General features: G+C 47.3%; 1 protein-coding gene and 1 non-coding gene across 2 annotated transcripts in view; one reads left to right on the top strand and one right to left on the bottom strand.

Moving 5' to 3' along the window:
* The window catches only part of PIK3CG (phosphatidylinositol-4,5-bisphosphate 3-kinase catalytic subunit gamma), a 79,441-nt gene that overhangs the window by 5,790 nt on the left and 50,159 nt on the right, over positions 1-23,492 (top strand). The gene's annotated exons all lie outside the window — the stretch shown is intronic.
* LOC138780422 (U2 spliceosomal RNA) lies at positions 12,186-12,378 on the bottom strand. Its single transcript, XR_011361283.1, has one exon. It is a non-coding gene; the product is annotated as a U2 spliceosomal RNA (small nuclear RNA).

Below are 23,492 nucleotides of genomic sequence, written 5' to 3'. Positions count from 1 at the left end.
CTTAAACCAAAGCAAATTTTCCTATAAGAAATCATGTAAATGCAGACAATTGGTTCCGCACCCCAAATATATTTATTATTCTGTACTGTACAGTAATGGAGAGGATGGGAAACACAAGGGCTGACAGAGACTGCAGGGAGCATGAAGGAATGAGCAGGACAGATGTGGGCACATACATGCAGCACTCTCTGTCCGGGGAGAGAGGGGTTACAGCTATGGAGAGATTACCCCCCCCCCCACAGTCCTGTCCCCTGATGTAAGCCCCAGCCTGAAGGGGATCTGCTATGATTTGGAAGGTGTTTAGAGTACAGTGCTGTAGACCCCGCTATGCAGGCCATGCCCCTTCTCCACTCGCGCTCCCACCCAATACAGGAAGTTCTTAAACCAAAGCAATGTTCTTAAACCAAGTCACAATTTTGAAAAACTGTGAGCTCTTAAACCAAAACGCTCTTAAACGAAGTTACTCTTAAACCAAGGTACCACTGTATGTATATATATATATATATATATATATATACACACACACACACCAAGACAGATATTACCTATTACCGCCATACTGTTACCGACCAAATCCTGTATACTGAGACCAATATTACCAGTAATACCAGTATATAGGGAGGAAACATTACCGCCACACCACAACCACTACCATCACCACCATATTGTTACTGACCAAATCCAGTATACTAAATCACCTCATCCAGTCATATAGAGGTGGCCCCAGCTCTACACAGACTATATACACCATATACATTACAGTGCAGATATATCAGGTGACTCACAGGAGACGTCTTTTCTGATCGGAGTTCTTTCCTTTTCATCATCTTCTCCATCTGTCCTGGGCCGTTATGAGAACTTCTCCGAGCCACGAATCCACAGAATCTGCCAGACAGACATATTAGGCTCCACACTCTGACACCATCTCCATCTCTCTACACACTGCACATCTGTATTGGCCCCTTTACACCCTCATTTAGTGGGTAGCCCTGACTCTGTGACCTCCTAATAATATATGCCCCCCTCTGTGTATTCCCTCTCCCCCTATGTTGCCCCCCCAAATAGATGGCCCCCTCCCTTATAGATGGCCCCCTCTACCCCCCTCCCTTATAGATGGCCCCCTCTACCCCCTCCCTTATAGATGGCCCCCTATACCCCCTCCCTTATAGATGGCCCCCTCTCTCCTCACCCTCCCTTATGGATGGTCCCCTCTCCCCCCACCCTCCCTTATAGATGGCCCCCTCTCCCCCCACCCTCCCTTATAGATGGTCCCCTTCCCCCCCCCTCCCTTATAGATGGTCCCCTTCCCCCCCCCCTCCCTTATAGATGGTCCCCTCCCCCCCCTCCCTTATAGATGGTCCCCTTCCCCCCCTCCCTTATAGATGGTCCCCTTCCCCCCCCTCCCTTATAGATGGTCCCCTTTCCCCCCCCTTTATAGATGGTCCCCTTCCTCCCTCCCTTATAGATGGTCCCCTTCCCCCCCCCACCCTCATAGATGGCCCCCCTCTTTCCCCCCTCCCTTATAGATGGTCCCCTTCCCCCCCCACCACCCTCATAGATGGCCCCCTCTTTCCCCCCACCCTCATAGATGGCCCCTCTTTCCCCCCACCCTCATAGATGGCCCCCTCCTTCCCCCCACCCTCATAGATTGCTCCTCTTTCCCCCCACCCTCATAGATGGCCCCCTCCTTCCCCCCACCCTCATAGATGGCCCCCTCCTTCCCCCCACCCTCATAGATGGCCCCCCTCTTTCCCCCCACCCCTCATAGATGGCCCCCCCTCTTTCCCCCCACCCTCATAAATGGCCCCTCCTTCCCCCCACCCTCATAGATGCCCCCCTCCTTCCCCCCACCCTCATAGATGGCCCCCCTCTTTCCCCCCACCCTCATAGATGGCCCCCCTCTTTCCCCCCACCCTCATAAATGGCCCCCTCTTTCCCCCCACCCTCATAGATGGCCCCCCTCCTTTCCCCCCACCCGTACAGGCTGATAAAAAAAAAAAAAAAACTTAACTCACCTGACATCGCGCTCCCACGTTGATTCTCACTCCTCCTGGTCTGTCCCCGGCAGCGCGCGCATCCCAGAACTCCCTGCGCGCCGGAAACCGGAAGTCAGGGCCCAAGGCGCGCAGGGAGTTCTGGGATGCGCGCGCTGCCGGGGGTAAGACGCGACACCCCCGGCAGCCGCGCAGCAGCCGGGGAAAGACGGAGCCAAACTCTTGTGACCGCAAGCAAAACAATGCTTGCGGTCACAAGAGTGATTGATCGGGGGGCCCCGCGGGCCCCCCTTGTGGCGGGCCCGGTCGCGGCGGCGACCCCCGCGACCACGGTGGCTACGCCACTGGTGATCCCAACCATAATATGGCCAAGTACAGCGAAGCAGGTAACCATGTTCCTCCCATGGCGTCTTTCTTAGTCATATTCAGGCACAGTGGAGGGTGAAGCATAGTCATATTTCTGTACTCTGCCATATCATGGATGGGATCAGCGTCCAGATTGCCAAGCAGAATGGCGCAACTTATCTTCTAATGGAAGCAATGAGGGGCACAGCAACTGTAAGTAATTATATCACAGGCCCAGATTTATCAAAGGGTGTAAAATAGAAACTGGTGTAAAAAGACCCACAAATAATAATCTAGTGTCTCCCTATGACAATGAGGCAGATCAAATTAGCCACTTAGTACTATACGGAAATGGTCAATTGCATGCTGCTAGGTGTGTTATCAAGGACCCTGTATCCTTGCATATAATGAGTATACGGAGATCGCTCCTCCGGAAAAACGTCTCGGGGGGGCCATCTCCCCACTAGACACCAGGGAAGTGCTGCAGAAGGTAATCGGATGCAACTGTCAACTTTGATAGCTGCATCTGATTACCTGATTAGCGGGCACGGTGATCGGACCGTGCCTGCTAATAGCCGCGGCACCCGGGATCGCGGCGGTTTAGAGTGGGGTCGCCGCGTGGGCCCGCTCTGAACACCTCTTGCAGACGCATGATGTACGGGTACGTCATGCGTCCTTAACGACATCGGGCGTAAGTGTACGCCCCCGACAGGGTGGGCTTTAACGCAAACGGGCGTACACTTACGCCCGATGTTTCCCCGATCGCTGAGTGTTCACACGCAGCGTTCGGGGAAGATGGCCTGCTATAATATATAGCAGGCCATCTCTGCTCGTCGGCACGAGGGGTAATTAACCCCCCCCCTCGCCGACGATCGCTGCTATCGGCTGATCAATACAGATCAGCCGATAGCAGCTGAAAACAGCTTTCTGGGTCATTGGTGACCCGGAAAGCAATGGCGATTGGTGCTGTCCGAGACAGCACCAATCACCATCGGTGTCGTGGGGAAAGATGGTGCAGATGCCACCCCACGATCGCCGTGGTAGGCCATCCAGTACCGGCCGGCCCATCACGGCGATCAAACTGTAACAAAACAGTGTCCCGGGGTGCAGAACAGGTGTGTGTGGTGTAGGTGCACTATACTCACCTGATCCCGACGTCCGGAGCGGCAATCTGTGGAAATCTTCATAGATCTTCGGCTCTTTGGGCTTCGGAAGTCTTCTACAGCTTCGCTCTACTGCCCCCTAGCGGCTGATCAGTGAATAATATTCACTGATCAGTTGCTTTGAGTTAAAAAGATTTTTTTCTTTTTTTTTCTTTTTTTTCCCTTTTTGTGCACCCTAACGCCGCTGAGTGCTGATCAGCATTCCACTTAAGTGCGCCGCTGATCAGCAACTCCTCCTTTTTGGCGTAGGGGCGTTTTTCCCCCCTATATCCTACCACCACTGTCTGCTGATAAGTGCCGCACATAAGTGCGGCATTTAGCAGCTCCTTTCTTGGCGTAGGTATATTTTTTTCTTACTGTCAAAAACCCCCGTAAAAAACACTACATTACACCACACTACATACGCTGCCCCCCAGACACGTCTTTTCCGCCAGGACCGTTCCAATAAGAGATGACGGTAAGGCGTGAAATTCTACAAACTCTGTGAGAGTACCTCAGGGCACACTTACAGATTTAGGGTATGTGCACACTGCGGAATGGCGAAGGATAACCCTTTGTGCATTCTGCAGCTGGCACCCGCCGGCGGACTGATGCAGGCGTGCGTCTTCACCCGTGTCATAGACTCCATCCTGTGCACGTGTGGACACCATCGTCTGTCCAAAGAATGAACACGTTCATTCTTTGGACAGAGGGCGCAGTCCGCCCGTGCATAGAATGGAGTGTGACACAAGCGGAGACGCACGCCTGCATCAGTCCGCCGGTGGGTGCCAGCTGCAGAATGCACAAAGGGTTATCCTTCTCCATTCCGCAGTGTACACATACCCTTAGAGTGTATGAAGGAAGGGTCACCCGGATGCCCCCCCCCCCATCCTCGGAGTTAGTGGGAAGATCGTTCGGGAACTGATCTTCCCACTGCTGGATAAAGGTTACCACCTGTACGGGGATAACTTTTATACCAGCACCCCCTTATCCGGTCCTTCGCTGCCCGAGCTACTGTAGCTTGCGGCACTATCCGAACATATCAGAAGCAGTAATAAAGCCCTAATATTTAGCAGCCATGGAGTGGACTCAGCGCTTCTGGATACGAAGGACCCCGTATCGCACCAGGGCAACATTTTCCAAGTGACGTCCCCCACACTGGAAAACAGGAGACCCCAGAAGAAGTGCAGAGTGTGGGGGATCAGGTGTTTTGGTGTTTTTTTTTTGGTGTTTGGTGTTTTTTTTTTCTTTTATCCCCTTGTAAAAATGAAAAATGAAGGCTAGAACAACATTTTAGTGTAAAAAAATTTAATTTTTCCTTTTTTACACCACATTGTTCTGAAAATCTGTGGAGCACCTGTGGGGTCCAAATGCTCACCACACCCCTTGTTACATTCCTTAAGGGGTGTAGTTTTCTAAATGGTGTCCCTTTAGGGGTGTTTATGTTTTGGCACCCCAGAGCCTCTGCCAACCTGAAGTGGTACAGTCAAAAATGACCAAATATAAAGGGTTAAAAAACTTTCTGGATGTGCTTTTGCAGAGTTTTGGGGGTGCAGTTTCTGAAATGGGGTGCTTTGTGGGGCTTTCTAACATACAGTCCCCTCAAATACACTTAAAACCTGAACAGGTCCCTAAAAATATCTGGTTTTGAAATTTTACTGAATATTTGGAAAATTGCTGCTAATGTTTTAAGCTTTCTATTGTCAAAAAAAATGAAAGATAGTTTAATAAATGCCGCCAACATAAAGTAGACATGTTGCTAATGCTATTTAATATATAATTTATGTGGCATAACCATTTTCTGTATAAGCAGAAAAGTTCCTAAGTTGGAAAAATGCATTTTTTCACGTTTTGTTTTTTTTTCATAAAGATTCGTTATGAGTATCGACTCCAATTTACCAGAAATGTAAAAGCCGGATGTGTAAAAGCACCCCGAAGTTATTAATGAATAAAGTGACACAGGTCATATTCATAAAATTTGTCTCTGTCCTTAAGGCCATTTCAGGCTCTGTCCTTAAGGGGTTAAGAGGTTAAACTACAATTCGCTAACAGTGTTGTGGTTGTCGCACTTAATCTTAGTAAATGAGACTCTATGGTGGAGATTTAGCAAACTGTTGTAAAGTAGAATTGCCCGTGGCAACCAATCAGATTCCACCTTTCATTTTTCAAAGAGTCTGTGAGGAATAAAAGGTGGAATCTGATTTGTTGCTAGGGGCAACTGAGCCAGTTCTACTTTACACTAGTTTGATAAATCTCCCCCTATAAGCATGGACATAGGCATATGGAGTCTTTTTATCCATTAAAGGAGTGAGAAGTTGAGCAGTTGCACATGTAATCACATTTTGCTTAATTCTGACATGTCAAACGATAATTGTCCGTCAGCTACAAATCTCTGTATAATAGGGGATGTGCGTCAGACAGCAAAGGGTTTGTACAGCCCTGCAGTTTGTACAGCACATTTTTTCTCCTCTACATATATGTATGTGGTACACATCAGATTCTTCCTTCTTTGCTTCACGACACATCCCCTTTAAAGGACAACTCTGGCGAAAATTTTTTTTGGCTTATTTAACACACATTACAAAGTTATATAACTTTGTAATGTGGTTAAATACCCGGTCTGGCCCCCTTCCCCCACTTTCCGACCCCCGACCCCCCACCCCGGAAGTTAAAGAATATATACATTACCTATTACGGTCGTCACGGTCCTCTTCTCTGGTGTCGGGTGATGTCAGAGCTGGGGGCGGTCCGGGTCTTCTTCCTCCTCGGCGTCTTCATTGAGAGTGAATGGGAGAGAAAAGGCTGCTGGTGCACATGCGCACCAGCAGCCTTTTCATTGGCTGGAGCGCATCACATGGCTTCCAGCTTGCTCAGCCCTGATTGGCTGAGCTTGCTGGAAGCCATGTGATGAGCTCCAGCCAATGAAAAGGCTGCCGGTGCGCAAGCGCACTGGCAGCCTTTTCTCTCTCATGGACCCGGAAGCAAGAGACATCGCTGGACGGCGGAGGCAGGTGACGGTGAGGCGGACGGCGGGCGAATGGAGTGGCGATCGTCACCGGAGGGATGGTGAGTATGGTGTCTGTGTGTGTCTGTGGTTTTTTTTTTTTGAGGGGTCCCGCCGGAGTTGTCCTTTAAGTCCTTCCTTTGTGTTTTCCATTCCTTTTGAATTCACACTTATTTTTTTGGCTCAAAATGGCAGTGACAGTTTTCCACTGCTGTGTATGACGGCAGCCCTTAAAAAAAAAAAAAGCCAACGTTGGCATGGATGCTGTGCTTTTTTTGGTGGAGATGTGTGGCCGATAGCAAAAGGAAATTGACAGCACAGATATGCAGGGACTCCATGCCCATTTTCAGACCCCCCAACCCCTTTTTCCCTAGCTTTCTCTCCTTTCTCTTTTTCTCTCGTATCCCTATATTCCTATGATTTCCTGCTCTCCAACTGTCTTCCAGCATCAACTCAAATGTCTTTTGATTTGATTGGTACTTTGCATTGAATAGCTTTTGTTTCTCGGTTTGTTTATACCAGCCTACCCTACGGATGTGCTCCACCATCTTATTCAGTAAATTCTCATTCCTGAGTAAGGTCTTTGTTGTATATAGATATGCATATCTAAAGCCCCTATTACATGGGGCGATGTTGAGGAGCAAACGAGCGCTGTTATCGCTCGCTGGCTCCTCGTTCCGCGCTCGCTGCCGGCACTATCACACGCCCCCACGGGGAGCTACGGGGGGACTGCCTGGGTGATCGCTAGATCGTCTGGGCAGCCCAATGAGGATAGTGGCGGTTTGCTGCTGCCGCTCCTTCTTCACAGAGCAACGGCAGCAGATCGTAGCTATATTAGTCGTTTGTCTTTCAACATGTTGAAAGACAAATGACAGCAACGATCAGCTGACATTGTTCATTTCGGCTGATCGCTGCCTTCTTTTACGTAAGACGAAATAATCGGCCAAATACGGACAATAATCGTTTCGTTTAATAGGGCCTTAAAGGGGTTATCCAGCGTGGGGGCACTTTTTTGGGGGGACCGGGGAGGTGGTGGCTGAAATAAAGGACGTCCACTCACCTCGCCGGTTCCAGCGGCGGGTCACTCATCGCGGCGCTCCGGTTCCCGGCCGCTTCCTGGTGTCTGACGCCACCCGAGACGCTACGTCTCAGGGCCGCTCAGCCAGTCAGTAAAGGAGGCGGGATCCGAGCGGACTTCAAACGGATCCCGCCTCCTTCACTGAGTGGCTGAGCGGCCCTAAGACGTAGCGTCTCGGGCAGCGTCAGACACCAGGAAGCGGCCGGGAACCGGGTACCGGAGCGCCGCTGGAACCGGGGAGGTGAGTGTACATCTTTTATTTCAGCCACCTCCTCCCCGGTCCCCCCCCACGCTGGATAACCCCTTTAAGACTAACCTTTATGCTAGACCTCCACATTTATGTTTTTCTTATGTTACTTTATTAGTAGATCTTACCATTATAAGGTTTTTTTGTTGCTAATTGAAAAGAAAAAAAAAAAAAAAAAAGTCAACGGCAAAGGTTTAGTGCACCAGATTCTTCTCCAGTGAGTCAGAAGACCGCCATACCTGATAGATAGTATTGGCAGGTTCAGTTGACTTTAGTATAAGGGTGGGTTCACATTGAGGAATTGTCGCAGATAAACTCTGCGGAATTCCGCCGGCTGTACGCGCTCACGGACATTTTACACAGAGTGATTATTTGCCAAATCAGGCAGATATATTTTTGTCGAACACAAGTAATTGCACTGTGCTAGTCAAGTCCTCTCAGTGTATGTGAATAGAAGCCTGCACTCCCAAAGTCCAATTCAATGAGCAACATACACACGTGAATCAAATGCTATCTTAATTTATTATCTTCAAAAAACCTTGGTTACATAGTTGCAAAAAACTTCACCACTGAGTGATAATTTATGAGAGGACCTTATGCTGCGTTTACACGGAACGATAATTTGCCCGATCGTACTATTAACGGTTTCGAAGTAACAATTTTTTTTTATAATGATCAGCGTTTAGACGGAACAATATATCGTACGGAAAATTCGTTTTGCGATCGCTTATGCCTATCGCGCACATAGGAAAAATCGGTGAATGACTGTTTACACGGAACGATCTGCGAATTTTTTGCGAACGACGATTTTAGAACATGTTGTAAGATCAAAATGAACGATTTCTCGCTCGTCGCTTGATCGGTTCTCCATCTGTTCTGTGAGTGTCCCAGTGTCTTTTGTGAACTTGGATTAGCCCGGCTGGGCTGTGGACACTTCTACATAATATTTGCTAATGCTGCATTTACACGGAATGATTATCGTGCGAATTTGCACGATAACGATCGAATTTGAACGATAATCGTACGTGTAAACGCAGCGAACGATCAAACGACGAGCGACAAATCGTTCTTTTTGATCTTTGAACATGTTCTCAAATCATCGTTGGTCGTTCGCAAAAAATTTGCAGATCGTTCCATGTAAACAGTGGTTCACCGATTTAACCTATGTGCGAGATAGGGTTAAACGATCGCAAAACGATTTTTTTCGTACCATATATCGTTCCGTCTAAACGCTGATCGTTATAAAAAAAAAACGTTTCTTCGAAATTGTTAATCGTACGATCGGGCGAATTATCGCTCCGTGTAAACCCAGCATAAGGTCCTCTCATCAGCGCTAAATTATCACTCAGTGGTGAAGTTTTTTGCAACTATGTAACCAAGGTTTGTTTAAGATAATAAACTAAGATAGCATTTAAATTACGTGTGTATGTTGCTCATTGAATTAGATATATTTTTGTGTAATAGAACCAGCGATCAACCAATGAGCAAACAAACTATTTTTGGCTGATCTTTGTTTTTCAACAAGTTTAAAACAAGTTCATTTGTCGCCACCCACACATCTCTCTGTGTACTAGAAAATTCATGGGCAATGTCTGATTAAAGGGCTGCGCAAACATAGCTAGCTATGTTCCCACAGCCCCCATTTAATAGGCCCATTTAATTTAGTAGGTTCTAGCAGATTGGCGCTCGCTGCCAGTGAGAGCTGGGTCGTCTAAGGGCCCTATTACACAGAACATTAATCTGCCGAGTTAGGCAGATTAGCACTTTGTGTAAGACAACGATCAGCTGATGACAATGATCATCAACGGATTGTGTCTTTTGGTCTGGACCTAAAATCATCGTCCGCTGACCGTGCATTGCTACTTGTAATGGCGATACCCAGCTGACGGCTGATGAATCTGTAAGGAAAATAGTAAACTGTATACATTAGCTTTCATGCTCCCCAGTACAACTTCAGAGCCGGTTTCTGAATTGACAGGCTGCACAGCCAATCTCTGTCTGGGACAGGACCGCCGCGGCCAGGGATTGGCTGAGCAGCCTCTCACTTTAGATACCAGCTCTGAAGTTGTACCGGCAGCTGCGGGGAGTGTTTATAAGTCACACACTGTTCCAATGGCTGTTCCACACGAAGGCTGTTGTTTAATGGTACCTACGGCTGGAAATAATGATCATGATAATTAATTCTGACTGTAGGTATCATTAAACAACAGCTGTTCACGCAGAACGGCCATTGTGTAAACATAGCCTTAGGTGTATGGGCACCTTAACAATAGGCTGAAACATCCTGTGTTATAGAGATCTTTTATTAGTTTAGCCTTTGTGTGCAAAGGGCATTATCATCACAAGGAGGATTAAATAAAAGGTAACACCTCCGTTATAAGGCTGGAGGCAGGTTACTCCGGATCACAATGTTGATAAAAGATGGAAACAGCTGAACTCCTCCCACTTAAGTTACTATACATTTTTAAGTTGATGAACACTGGTAATTTTAACCAAACCAATTGTTCCTTGGGTGAGATTTAACAGTAAAAAAATGTGATGGAATAATATACGTTAAAGGTTAGGATCACATTGTGCTTTTGTTTCCATTTAATGTCTGCATTTTGTACACCCTGAGGCTATGTTCCCCCTACGTAGAAACAATGGCCGTTATTTGGCACTCAAAACAATGGCCGTTGTTTTAAATGAAAAATTGAATTGAAGTCCATGGGCAACAGCCAGAAATAAATGACACAAACATAATTGGACAGCTGTAGCCAAACAACGGCTGTTCAATACAGTGTGAGAAACAACGGCCATTGTTTGCATTGACTTCAATGCTAATCATTGCATTATGAAAAGAACAGCCAATACTTTAATTGGAAACTACTGCCATTCTTTTCATAAAAAGTATGGTGTGAGAACATAGCTGAAAAGGAAAGAAAAGTGTATGTGAACAGGTACTGTATGTCATACAGAAGTTTTTTTTCCATTGACTTAAAGTGACACTGGCCCCCTCTTTTTTGCATTATGACTTCTCTACACAGGTGTAAAGGGTAAATTTAGCAGTTTTCATACCTTAATTTATATCATACATCATGTTCCAGTAAAACATGATCTTTTATTATCTGTGGATTGTGCTACCTGGGGGGAGGGCTTCACAGCGCCACTGTAGGCCCCCTATGTGGCATCATCAGTGCAAAGGCTCCGCCCCTCGCCGGCGGGGCCTATGGCACCATTGTGGGCAGGGCTAATTGGCTCTTTGGTGGAGAAGCCCCGCCCAGTTGGCACAATCTGTAGATGGTAAAAGATCACTTTTAACTGGAACAAGCACAATGACGTATAATATAAAATAAGGTATGAAAACTGTAAAATTTACCCTTTACACCTGTGTAGAGAAGTCATAATGCAAAAAGGGGGTGACAGTGTCACTTTAAATAATATTAAAAAAAAAAGCAGATTGCAACGTATACGTTCTTTTTGTATACAGCAAAATTAAACATACTATAATGCAGACGGTGAAACTACAACAACAATGCAGTGTGAGCCTAGCAGTATACAGGAAAACAAAAAAGATATATACATTAACCAATGCTCAAAATGGATGGTGCTGTATGCCACAAAGCAAAATTTGTTTCCCATTGACTTACATGATATAAAGTAATTACAAGTATGGATAGCAATTTATACTTTTTGCTGTACACAGTAGTGTAATTATAAACAGCAATATGAAACATAGTGTAAAAAAGATTAAAAAAGAGACAAAATTCAGCCTGAACCCAGCCTTAGATGGTAAGGGTATGTTAACACTGAGTAAAAACGGCAGAATTCCGCTTTCCGCTGTGGAATTGCACCTCCACTTCTGCTGCTTGACATGTCATGGAATTCAGCCGATTTTACTCAGTGTGAACATACCCTTAGTGGGTACAGCCAACGTTAAGTTATTGTGTATGGGCACTTTTAGTTCAATCGGCAGCACAATAATGGAAGTTTTCTGCCTTAAACTAATAGAAGAGGGTAAAGCTACAAGGTTTTATCTTTACATTGTATTTTACTGTCTATTTGTGTATTCCATTAATTTACTTCTGTTTTTATGTACCCATAACAATAACATTTTATTGTTTTAACTTGGATATGCCCCAGGATCTGACATTTAAACAACAAGTTACCCAATGCTGTCTGTATGTCTCTTTTAACTTGAGAAAGGGGCCCCTGAACCCTGAAACACGTTGTTTTTTGAGACAAATAAATGTACTTTTATTTATACCTGCCTTGGATACTTCTCATCTTCACTGTGCAGCGCCTACAGAGTTTCCACCCACATTCACTACTCTAACCACGGTGAGTGGACACTGCCAACTACCTGACACTATATAAGGAACATAAAACTTTTTTTTTTTTTTTTTTTAAACCTGGACGCACAGTAATACTTTGTCAATGCCTGGAGAGCACAGAACAAGCTCTTTTTCCATCTCCATCACCCTGTAAAAATTCATTTGATATATGGTCCCCAGATAAGGGATGTATCAGATATTAAACTGATAAGAACAGATAATATGTTTGATCATGGGGCGACCAATAGAAGCAAACGAGCACTGTCAGCGCTTGCTTGTGGGTGAGTGCAGGGGGGGCTGCCCGGGTGGCCGCTTGATCATCTGGACAGCCCATAGCAGACAGCGGCTGTCTGCTGCTGCCGCTCCTATTCCACAGAGCGACGGCAGCAGATCACTGCTATCTAGGTTGTTTGTATTTTTTTTTAATATGCAAGTGACTGAGGGGTAAATAATGGTGGGGGAATTTAAATACCCCCTGCAGCTGTAAAAGAGTGGGGCAAGAAACTTCCTAAGGGGTATGCTTACCACAGACATCAGGATTTGACCACCCTAAAGCAGTCTCCTCTAATCTCTCTGGAGCCTACAATGACTGATAAAGATTTTCAGTGTTTACCATGACAGTGCTCTGGGGATTTGTTCTATGGAGATAAACATTTGGCAACACATGTTGTAATAGAGCTGGTAGAATAGGTTTTGATGCCTGAGGGTATAGCAAGCCTTGAACTCATGTAACTATCACAATGGAGGTTTTTAACCAGTACAGGCAATTTTCGTTAATGCCTCTTTGCCCTCTAAGAGCCATATCTCTCTTTTTTTTAACAGACTTATATAGGGGCTTGATTGTTGCAAAACAATGGTACATTTAAGTTGCAACTTCATTTTATTGTAAAATGTACTACGAAACAAAAATTGTGTGAGCTAAATTTAAAAAATATAATTCAACTTTTGGGGGTCTAGTTTTTACATTGTACATTCATTTTACAGACATTTCTATACTTTTTAATTTAAGAATGCCATCACACATACAGGATCTGCTGCAGATTGATGGATACATTGAGTTACATTGATATCTGCAGTAGATGTGTGATTGCATCCTTAGGTCCCAGTCACACATCAGTAACCCTGTCTGTAGTTACGGATCCACAACTGCGGATTACAAATGTGTTTCAGTAACTGTCAACATTTGGACCCACTGTCAGATAGGTGACATGGACGCACAATGGCTTAATCATTTTTTTGTTACAGAACTTGGCCCCAAAACGGATCCATAACACCTACAGATGTGTGTATGGGGCCATATAAACTGCATGTGGGAAATGATATGTGAAAGAGGCCATAATGTCACATCATTCATCCACATATAACAATTTTTAGGATCCAACGTGCAACTTAAAAAGTTTATTAATACAAATCTAATTCCTAGGTCAAAAAGAGGGACATGTAAGGGGCAAAGAGGGACAGAGGGACTTCGCTCAAAAGTAGGGACTGTCCCTCCAAAAGAGGGACACTTGGGAGGTATGCAATTACAGTAATATCTAAGTTATATACTGTAGTTTTTGATATGTTTTACTACTTGCATTGCTATATTCTGATCCTTAGATTGTTTTAATCTTCTGTCTGCAGAACTGTGTGGTTGGCTGAAAGGAAATGGTATGCACCTTCTATCAGCCTAGATGGCACAGATTCTACTGACCGCAGCAAGTAGGTGGCTATATAGCTGGGATCAGAGTTTAAAATTGGTAGAATCTGAAGTTGGATTGGTCTTTTTGAATGCTGTTCATTCCACTTTCTTGGATGTAAAATTACCAAAAATCCACAAATCTTATCTTGGGTATTTATTTTAATTTACATTTTAAACTTTGAGATGAATTACATAGTTCTGTCATTTTTGCATGCATCTGTACCAATCATGTTAATTTGGGGGAAATGTAGACTTGTAGGCAATTTTTAATGGGGATTTTTTTTAGACTTTAAAAACTTTTTTTTTACATTACTATATATAACTACATTAACTATTTTTTATATATTACATTTTTAGTCCACAGATGTTACTAGACTGTACTGTACATGCACATGGCACCCTATAACCGATTCTGTCAATATGCACTAGAAATGTCGCTCCTCCTCTTCTAAGCCCTGCTGTGAGCCCAAACAGCAGTTTATGGTCACAAGTGGGGTACTGCCATATCCAGGTGAAACTGCATAACAAATTTAGCAGTATTTATACCTCTGTGTACCTTATAAAAATGTAAACTATTGAGCCAGACTGTAATTTTATTGGAAATAATGTAAATGATAAATGATAACTTTCTTTAAACAAGAGTGGTCTAAGTGCTCACTACATCCCTAGATAAATTGAATCGTCTATGTCCAAGGACTTGCCATAAAGCATGTCAGTAAATGCTGTTAAAAATAGCTCAGGGGAGATGGCTGCCCCCATAACAATGTACAAGTGAAATTAAAAAAAAAAAGTCAGAAAATAGAAACATTTCTGTATCTGTCTCTAATCAGTAAAAAAAAATCTAGGTGATACATTCCCTTTAACATAGCAGGTTATGACATCCTGATCTCCTTGTTTGCACACTGTAGGCACATTACAAAGACTGGAGACATGCTGACCAGATGTTATCACACCTTATACTCGCATTTGAATGAGAAAACCCTTCTGCTCTCAAGAGCCTTTGAAATGCAAGTTACTGTAACCTTATCTGTGCGCCCTCATTAGCGATGCAGAAGGCTTTTGTCAGTAATAATAGACCCTGGACATACTGCTTATGGAAATCTTATTAACTCTTGTCGCAAACATTTTTTTTTTAAGAAATCATACAGGAGTTGTGATCATAAGTAGAGATGAGCGAACCGGGTTCGGGTTCGAGTCGATCTGAACCCGAACGTTCGGTATTTGATTAGCTGGGGCTGCTGAACTTGGATAAAGCTGTTGTCACGGCTGCGGCGGCGCCCCGCGCTCCGGGCCGCCGCCGCAACTCCTCTTTCCCGCTGGCAACCGCCGGTGTCCCAGTACCGGGACCTGGCGCTGCTGCTAGTTTGGCCCCTGGGAGCGCCTCACCTTTCTCCGCTCCTGTCTCTCGCTGTGTCGGCGGCGTGCGCGTCCCCGCCTCCTAGGGCGCGCGCCGGCTGTGTCAGATTTAAAGGCCCAGTCCGCCCCTAATTGGAAGTTGCACTATCACTCCCTATAAATCCCAGCATGCCCTGTCCCTCATGTTGGAGCCTCTACATGCTTCCCATAGCGTTTGGCCCAGCTCCCTGTTGTTCCTGTTGCTGTCCCTGTCCTTAGTTCCTGCCCGCTGCCTAGTCCATTGTTCCTGTGCACTGCCTGTCACCTGTGGTTACGCCTATCAACCACTGCCAGCACTATCTCCTGCGTACTGCTCCTGCCACACCTCGCCCGCTGTCACTAGCAACCAAGCCAGAGGGGTAGCGACCTGGGGGTCGCCTGCCACAGCAAGCTCATCCCGCCTTGCGGCGGGTCTGGTGAAAACCAGTGGCCCCTTAGACTCCGCTCCCTGGTGCGGTTTAAGCCATCGCTAGTGACGGTACAGAGGATCCACTACTCCTGGCGTTACAGTAGGCTCCAACCATAGATCCCAGCGAGGTGCCTGATATCCGTGACGTAGCCAGAGTGGTCGCCCAGCAGGCTCAGCAGATCCAGCTGTTAGAGTTCGTTCCCTGTGTGTGAATTCGGCTGGAAGAACCAGCCGACGCCCTATCCTTTTGACCTGATTCACACACTTCATACTATGCTGACAGGGAGCCGACACCCGGCTTCATGCTTCTCCTGACTCCTCTCTGGTGCTTGTGGGGTTAAGCCTTCAGGTGTTGCATTCTCCTGAGGCTTGCTCCTGTCTAAGTACAGGGGAGGGCTCCCTTGCTGCTATTGGAGTCTCATGCTGCTGTCAGACTCCTTGCTCCTATCAGGGGCTGGGGCGGGAGCTCTGGTAGCAGTTAAGCTGGTGAATTACTCTCTGTAATTGCCAGTGTATGTTTGGTCTCCAGCTACACCAGCATATCTTATTGTTCTGCTTGCTATTTGACATTTGGACTTGGACTTCGCCTCTGCCTCATCCTCTGTACTGCGTTACCACTTATGCTTGACCTTGGACTGGACTCTGTTAACCCTTTGTTTGCTGATTTGGATTTTGACGTGACCTCCTGTTGCCGACTCGGACTGCCTGACTTATTTGTATATACCTGTCTGTGTGTTCTGTTACCTCCCTGTATCCCTAGTTAGGCTAGGGACTGTCGCCCAGTTGCTGCCCTAGGGTTTAGCCTAGGGGGGCAAGCAGGTAGGGACAGGGGTTGCGGGTCGAGAGAAGGGACTGCCATCTTCCGGGACCCCAGGACTCCCTGACACCAGCAACAGTCACAGCAGATCCAACAACTGACTGCCGCCTTACAGCAGCATACTACAGCCCAGCGCTCACCACCTCCAGCATCCTCTTCGAAACTTCGACTGGCTCTCCCAAGTAAATACGGTGGAGACCCCAAGTTGTGCAGGGGATTCCTGGCTCAATGCACCATGCATATTGAACTCTTAAGTAGTCAGTTCCCTACCGAGCGCTCTAAAGTGGCTTTCATCATTAGCCTACTGGAGGGGAGGGCCCTGGCTTGGGCCACGCCTCTGTGGGACCGAGATGACCCGGTTGTTGCCAATTTCCGAACCTTCCTGGCCGAGTTTCGCTCCGTCTTTGAGGAACCTGCCCGTGTATCTTCGGCAGAAACGGCTCTCCTCAACCTCTCACAAGGGAGTTCCTCTGTTGGCGACGCCATCCAATTCCACACCCTGGCAGCGGAGTTAGACTGGAATTAGGCCGCTCTAGTTGCCACCTTCAAGAAAGGCTTGTGTATTTGGGTGAAAGACGTGCTCTCCGCCCAGGACCTCCCTACCTCCTTGAACGATCTCATTCTACTGGCGACCAGAGTCGACAACCGGATTTCCGAAAGAGAGGAGGAGGTCTGGCAAGAACGGCAACTAAGCCTGCCCCGTCGCCATCACCGGCTGGCACCGGTTTTCCAGAATCCCGTTGCTACAGTGCCCCAGCCGACTCCTGAGGTTCCCATGCAGGTGGAACGAACTCGCCTGACGCCTGATGAGAGAACTTGTCGTCTGCAGTTGAATCTCTGCCTCTACTGCGGTGGCTCTAATCACTACCTGCAGAGATGTCTTCAACGTCCTCAGCGTCCGGGAAACGCTCGCACCTAGGTCCGGTGGGAGAGGCCTCCCTAGGTGTAAATGTCACCTCTCCACGGCTGTCCATGCCAGTTTCCATCCAGACGCCATCAGGACAAACTCACCAGACTACTGCCTTTATCGACTCTGGCTCTGCCGGCAGTTTTATTGCAGCTACGTTGGTCCAAAGATGGCGGCTACCCGTGACTCAGCTAGCCCGATCCCTGACTATCTGCTTGGTCACAGGCGAGACTCCTACCGATGTCGTGCTCTACCAGACTGTACCTCAAGTCCTCCAAGTGGGCGCTTTACATCAGGAGAAGATCTCCTTCTACGTCTTGCGCCAATCCTCTTCCGACATCCTGCTGGGTCTCCCTTGGCTGCAATTACATACCCCTAAGTTAGACTGGAGAACCAGTGAGATTCTCTCTTGGGGACTGAACTGTTCTAACCGGTGTCTGAAGTCTCCTCAGCCCAAGTGCTCTGTGACGTCACCTGACTCCGTCAAGCCTCTTATCTGGCCTACTGGCGGAATACCCTTTACCCCCTCACCGGGCGTACGACTGTTCAATAGACCTCCTCCCTGGAACTTCACCACGTGGTCGGGTGTACCCTCTCTCCGTACCCGAGACTGAGGCCATGTCCTGCTACATCCAGGAGAACTTATTGAAGGGTTTTATCCACAAATCCTCGTCCCCAGCGGGCGCAGGGTTCTTCTTTGTGCAGAAGAAGGACGGTTCTCTTTGCCCATGCATTGATTATCAGGGCCTAAATAAGGTGACTGTCAAGAACCGATATCCTCTTCCGCTTATCCCTGAACTATTCGACCGTCTCCATGGAGCCTGGGTCTTCACTAAGCTGGATCTCAGGGAAGCGTATAATTTGAACCGAATTCGTGAAGGTGACGAATGGAAGACCGCCTTTAACACCAGGGATGGGCACTACGAATATCTGGTCATGCCATTCGGCCTATGCAATGCCCCGGCGGTTTTCCAGGAATTCATCAACGACATATTCCGAGACCTTCTCTACGTCTGTGTCATCGTCTATCTAGACGACATCCTGGTCTTCTCCCCTGACCTGCAGACCCACGTGACACAAGTACGTCAGGTTCTACAACGTCTATGGGCCAACCATTTTTACGCCAAGCTGGAGAAGTGCGTCTTCAATCAGCGCAGCCTTCCCTTCCTTGGGTACATCGTCTCTGACCGGGGTCTACAGATGGATCCAGCCAAGCTCTCGGCCGTTCTTCAGTGGCCACGCCCTGTGGGTCTCAGAGCTATCTAGCGCTTCCTAGGATTTGCCAACTACTATCGGCAGTTCATCCCACATTTCTCTACTCTGGTCGCACCCATTGTGGCTCATACTAAGAAGAAGGCGGACCCCAGGCATTGGCCGCCCGAGGCTGAGCAAGCATTCTCTAGCTTAAAGTCTGCCTTCGCTTCTGCTCCTGCTCTAGTCCACCCGGATGCCACTAAAGCCTTTTCTCTTGAGGTCGATGCATCTTCAGTGGGCACTGGAGCCGTCCTTTCACAAAAGGATGCGTCTGGTAAGACAAGAACCTGCAGGTTCTTTTCAAAGACTTTCTCCTCTGCCGAGAGGAACTACACTGTTGGAGACAGAGAACTTTTGGCGATTAAGTTGGCCCTGGAGGAGTGGCGTCATCTTCTAGAGGGAGCCAGGCATCCGGTTAACATCTACACGGACCACAAGAACCTTCTTTATCTTTAATCAGCCCAACGTCTCAATCCTCGTCAGGACAGGTGGTCGCATTTCTTTTCTTCACGTTTCAACTTCATTATCCATTTTCGTCCGGCTGAGAAGAACGTCAAGGCCGATGCTCTCTCCCGAGCATCTGATGTCATGGGGCAAGAGGACTCCCCTCGCCACATCGTACCTCTCGATCGTCTTATGCCAGTCGCCACCTCGGCTCTTCGGAGAGTACCCCCCGGGAAGACCTATGCACGCCCTGCACTTCGGAGAAGGATTTTGAAGTGGGGACATTCCTCTTTGGTGGCCGGGCATCCTGGAGCCCAAAAGACCGGGCAACTGATCTCCCGCCACTACTGGTGGCCCTGCCTACTCCAAGATGTCAAGGACTTTGTGGCTTCCTGTACCATCTGTGCCAGGAACAAGTCCACCTGTCTAAGACCTGCTGGCCTACTACAGCCCTTGCCAGTTCCAGACCGTCCCTGGTGCCATATTGGCATGGACTTTGTCACAGACTTGCCACCATCTGCGGGTAACACTGTTATTTGGGTGGTTACAGACCGCTTCTCCAAAATGTCTCACTTTGTGGCTCTTCCTGGACTACCATCCGCTCCTCGTCTGGCCCAGTTCTTTCAGCATATCTTCCGCCTACATGGTCTCCCTCTTCATATCGTGTCAGACAGAGGCTCACAATTCGTCCCAGATTCTGGCGTGCTCTCTGTTCACTCCAAGTGAAGCTGGACTTCTCGTCAGCCTATCATCCCCAGACCAACGGGCAAGTGGAGAGGGTCAATCAAGTCCTTGGCAATTATCTACGACACTTCGTCTCTGCTCGCGAGGACAACTGGTCCGGTCTGCTTCCATGGGCAGAATTTTCATACAACCATCTGGACTTGAGTTTCACAAGTCACCCTTCTATGTGGTCTATGGTCGTCACCCTTATCCTTCTCTACCTCTCTCCTCGTCCTCCGAGGTTCCAGCCGTCGAAGAACTGGTGTCAGACCTTCAGTCCATCTGGGGACAGACGCGACAGTCCTTGCTCAATGCTTCCGACCGCATGAAGGTCCAGGTGGATAAGAGGAGAAGACCTGCAACAAACTTTTCTCCTGGTGACAAAGTTTGGCTTTCGGCCAAATATGTCCGGCTCAAGATTCCCAGCTACAAGTTGGGGCCTCAATTCCTCGGACCTTTTTCTGTGCTAAAACGTATTAACCCAATCACCTACAAACTCTGTCTACCCCCTACTATGCGGATCCTGAACTCCTTCCACGTCTCCCTCTTAAAGCCAGTGGTCCTCAACCGGTTCTCCAGTAAATCCCCCTTCTCGGACGATGTCTATGTTGTTAAAGATATCCTAGCAATGAAGACAGTCAGAGGAAAACGATTTTTTCTAGTGGACTGGAGAGGTTTTGATTCTGAGAAGAGATCCTGGGAACCCGAGACTAACATTCTGGACCAAGATCTTATCAAGAGATTCCTGCAGGCAAGAAAGAGGGGGAGGCCAAAGGGGGGGGGGGGGTACCGTCACGGCTGCGGCGGCGCCCCACGCTCCGGGCCGCCGCCGCAACTCCTCCCTCCCGCTGGCAGCCGGCGGTGTCCCAGTACCGGGATCCGGCGCTGCTGCTAGTTTGGTCCCTGGGGACTCCTCACCTTCCTCCGCTCCTGTCTCTCGCGCCGGCTGTGTCAGATTTAAAGGGCCAGTCCGCCCCTAATTGGAAGTTGCACTATCACTCCCTATAAATCCCAGCATGCCCTGTCCCTCGTGTTGGAGCCTCTACATGCTTCCCATAGCGTTTGGCCCAGCTCCCTGTTGTTCCTGTCCGCTGTCCCTGTCCTTAGATCCTGCCCGCTGCCTAGTCCATTGTTCCTGTGCACTGCCTGTCACCAGCGGTTACGCCTATCAACCACTGCCAGCACTATCTCCTGCCTACTGCTCCTGCCACACCTCGCCCGCCGTCACTAGCAACCAAGCCAGGGGTAGTGACCTGGGGGTCGACTGCCGCAGCAAACCCATCCCGCCTTGCGGCGGGCTCTGGTGAAAACCAGCGGCCCCTTAGACTCCGCTCCCTGGTGCGGTTAATACCATCGCTAGTGACGGTACAGAGGATCCACTACTCCTGCTCTAAGGTTGTTTGGAAAACATGGATACAGCCAATGACTATATCCATGATTTCCACATAGCCTTAGGGCTTTATCCAAGTTCAGCAGCCAACGCTAATCAAATGCCGAAAGTTCGGGTTCGGATCGACTCGAGCATGCTCGAGGTTCGCTCATCTCTAATTTATTTTTAGTTTAATGTTTAACTCAACATTATACATATGGCCACTTGTCAAACTGCAGTCCATGCTTCCTCTTTGCCGAAATTTGGTCTTTTCTGTGTTCAAAAAAGACAAAACAGGAAGTCCCAGTTCTTTGCACGCTTACAGACATGGCTTGGTATTGATTGATAGCCTTTCCTGAATGCGCATGGAGTGGAACAAGTCTTCATTGTGCATGTGTACAGCTGCTGCACATCCACACAGCACAGAATCCTGGGGGTCCTTGCATTGTATGGTCAGCTCTTCTTTCACAGCATGGACTACAGTTTTGTCTGTATGTATAACATTGAAACGACTGGTGTCAAACTCAGGCCCTCCAGCTGTAACAAAAAGCTACAAAGCTAAAGCTTTGCCTGTCCAGGCATGATGGGAATTGTAGTTTTGCAACAGCTGGAGGTCCTAAATTTGACATCCCTGCAGATGATTCTATAATGGAATACCAGAATCAGAACTCTGTTTTTATTTGCTTATTGGTGCTAAAGAATCTTCTGTTGCCCACTGGGAGTTGAGCTGCAGTCACAACCACTACACAATGTACAGAGCTGAGGCTTCTGGATCAAATTGTGTACATCCAGGCTTTATAGCTGTGTAAAATAGCTGATCGACAGGGTGCTAGGTGTTGACACCCCACCTATAAGTTATTGAAGATATACCCAGAGCATAGGCCATCAATGAGTTTTGCCTAGAAAATCACTAGGATATCACAATATCTCCACACTGCTCACTTGAATAAATGCCCAAAGCTCTTTGTTTTGGAGAGACCTCTTTAAGTAGCCCCTTCAGAAAGTAAATGCACGTCGGGGTATGGGCACCTCTCAGCTAAAATTGTAATCATATAATATGACTTTGTGGGGATTCAGTTTGTTTGATGTACGTTGCACAATTGTATTTTCCTAGTATAGGAGGCCATGTAGATATGCAACCTGTACTGAGTTAATTGTCAACCATACGCTTGCTGGGACCATTTGTATATTTATAAGACATTTATATTTGGTGGCTGTGGTTGTCTTTGATACTGAACCCTTTTACAAAAAAAAAAAGTTTGGAGATTGTTCAATCAAGTCAATAAAAATTTCAAATATTTTTAAATCTGAGGCGTATAATAGTGTAAAATAGGAGTTACAATAAATTTCACTTCAATTCTGGGCTGTGTGAGGTCATGCAATTTCGGAACTGTGTGAGGTCAAATAATTACAGACCTGCACGAGGTCATACAATTCCAGAACTGTGTGATGTCAAATAATTACAAAAATGCATGAGGTCACGCAATTTGGTAACTGCTTGAGGTCACACAATTCCAGAACTGCGTGAAGTCAGATAATTCCAAAACTGCATGAGGTCACGTAATTTTGTAATCGTGTGAGGTCACACAATTCCAGAACATTGTGAGGTCACGCAATTTCGTAACTGCGTGAGGTAATGCAATTCCTGAACTGTGCAAGGTCACACAGTTCCAGAACTGTGTGTAGTTTCACAATTCCAGATCGCGTAAGGTCACACACTTTAGGAACTGCATGCACAGAATTCCACAATGTAAGCAGTTACAAATTTCAGGAACTGAGTGAGGTTACACAATTCCGGACTACATGAGGTCACACAATTACAGAACTGTGTGATGTCAAGTAATCACAAAACTGCGTGAGGTCATGCAATTTTGTAACTGCGCAAGGTCACACAGTTCTGGAACTATGTGATGTCAAACAAATCTGGAAGTGAGTGTGGTCACAAAATACTGGAACTGTGCAAGGTCACACAGTTCCAAAATGCGTGTAGTTACAAATTTCAGGAACTGCGTGAGGTTACACAATTCAGGACTGCATGAGGTCACACAATTCCGGAACTGTGTGAGGTCATACAAATCAGGGTCTGCGTTATGTTATAGAATCCAAAATGTCTCCCCTGAAGATAGACAGAAAGCACACATTTTCACACAAGCTGTCCACTGCCTGCTCCGCTCAGTAACAAAACTATAAGGTACTATCCCGATGGTACTGGGTCCTGACAAAGGTGCACTCCATGTTCCTGTCAGTGTCTGACCTCTGCTGGCGGTGCAACAGTGAAAGGGGCACCATGCTCCACATATGGTGGGGGTGTGACAAACTGACTCCGTTCTGGTCAGGTGTTTTTGATGCCTACCGGTCAATATCGGGGCA

Source organism: Dendropsophus ebraccatus, chromosome 1, assembly GCF_027789765.1.
Source record: "Dendropsophus ebraccatus isolate aDenEbr1 chromosome 1, aDenEbr1.pat, whole genome shotgun sequence".
NCBI lineage: Eukaryota > Metazoa > Chordata > Amphibia > Anura > Hylidae > Dendropsophus > Dendropsophus ebraccatus.
This window is presented reverse-complemented; position numbering and strand designations above follow the sequence as displayed.